General features: G+C 38.7%; 1 protein-coding gene across 1 annotated transcript in view; it reads right to left on the bottom strand.

Moving 5' to 3' along the window:
* Positions 1–1,985, bottom strand: part of VMP1 (vacuole membrane protein 1) — a 141,453-nt gene that overhangs the window by 64,853 nt on the left and 74,615 nt on the right. The gene's annotated exons all lie outside the window — the stretch shown is intronic.

Raw genomic sequence — 1,985 nt, 5'->3', positions numbered from 1 at the left:
AAAAAAAAAAAAAAGAAAGAAAGAAAACATCAGGTAACAACACACTGCACTACAGGGCATCGGCTGTTTAACTCCCCTGACCGCATGGCTGACTAGAAACTGTGCCTGGCTACAGCTGCCTGACATCATGAGGAAATATCCTACCACATACGTGTATTACTAACCTGGAAAAAGATCAAAATTCAAAGTACAGTTTCTACTGAATGTATATCACTTTTATATCACAATAAAGTAAAAAAATCCTTAGTTGAACCACTGTGAGTCAAGGAGCCTCCCTATTTCTCAGGTAAGAAACTAGAGGATCTGGCCAGGTGCAGTGGCTATGACCCTATCACTCTGGATCATTCTGGAAGGTCACGAGGATTACTTGAGCTCAGGAGTTCGAGACCAGCCTAAATAAGAGCAAGATTCCGTCTCTATCAAAAATAGAAAAATTAACTGGGTGTTATGCCAAGTGCCAGTTGTCCCAGCTAACCAGGAGGCTGAGGCAGGAGGATCACTTAAACCCAGGAATCTGAGGTTCCTATGATTTAGGCTGATGCCATGGCATTCTAGCCTGAGGCCACAGAGGAAGACTCTTGTCTCAAAAAAAACAAAAAAGAAAAAAAAGAAAGAAACTGGAGGCTATATAACTGTAGAAAATGAACTCGGCCAAAGGAAACATCAACAGATACTGATACACAGAAGCTCTTAATAAATACTAAGCCAGCCTGCCTGACTGTATGAGAGGCAAGCCTCACCATCACTACAGCTGCCCTCTGCACATACAGCTTGTATTTAGTTTCTGAGTGCCTTATTCTTATATATAAACAGACAAATAGGGATCATAAGGAAAGCTTCCAACTCCACACAGAACAAACAGAAAAGACAATGCCTAGAGGAACAGGAAACTTAAAGAAACTAAATACCCTTCAAAAAGATAAGATAAAATACTTCTTGGAAATATAACTCAATTTACTTTTTGAAAAAAAAAAAAGTATGACAGAAGAAAAACATTTCAATGTAAGAGTTAGAAAGATAAATTTGAGAAAAATCGTACAGAAAGTAAAATGAGATAAATGTTAGGACTACAAAGCTTACGAAAATGAAAAGGATGGTGTTGGAGGCCCAACATCAAAGCAACAAGAATTCTAGGAAGCGAGAATAGAGACTAAATAGGAAAATCTTGCACAGAAAAAAAATGTAAGAACATGTACCAAAACCAAAAGATTCTACATTGATGATTTTCTAAGCACTTAGCGAAATAAATTTCAAAAATTTTATAAATTTCCTTATACCTCATATAAGGAACCTAAAAGCTTCTCGACAGAAAAAACAAACTAAAATAGGCTGTTTTAAAGAGGTCTCAGAATGGCATTGCCTTTCTCAATGCCACTATCAAAGGAAGACAACAGTGCATTCCAAATTCTAAATCCCCAAAATGATTTTCAACCCATAATACTATATTCAACAGAGAATGAATAAAGAACACACTTGTTTACAATGTAAAGTCTTGCATTTTCCATTTACTCACTTTCTCAGAAAGCCACTGCAGAATGTATTCAACTAAAATGAGGGAGTAGACTAAGAGATCCAAACCAAGAGAGAAGCAACCAAGAGAACAGCCAAGTCCAGGTTGGAGTAGGAGCATGGCAGACACCAGAGTGATGACTCCATGAAAATAATGAAATTCTTTTAGGTGCTACAAAGTGGAAGTAGAAGGGAAAGACAAGCATTTAAAGAAACCAGGCATGGAGGCAGCGCCAAAAGGGTAGGGTGCCGGTCCCATACCCTGGAGGTGGTGGGTTCAAACCCAGCCCCAGCCAAAACATTAAATAAAAGGGATAAACTATAACGGTATATTAGTTGGCTTAAGAGAGAACAATACTTACAATCATTTGAGATCCAAGTCATTGTATAAAAATTTATAGTTGGCTCGGCGCCTATAGCTCAACCGGCTAAGGCGCCAGCCATGTACACCTAAGGTGGCGGGTTCGAATCCCCAG

This window comes from Otolemur garnettii, unplaced genomic scaffold, assembly GCF_000181295.1.
Source record: "Otolemur garnettii isolate 467f Iridium unplaced genomic scaffold, OtoGar3 scaffold00094, whole genome shotgun sequence".
NCBI lineage: Eukaryota > Metazoa > Chordata > Mammalia > Primates > Galagidae > Otolemur > Otolemur garnettii.
Note: the sequence above shows the minus strand (reverse complement) of the source record. Positions and strands in the feature narration are given on the sequence as shown.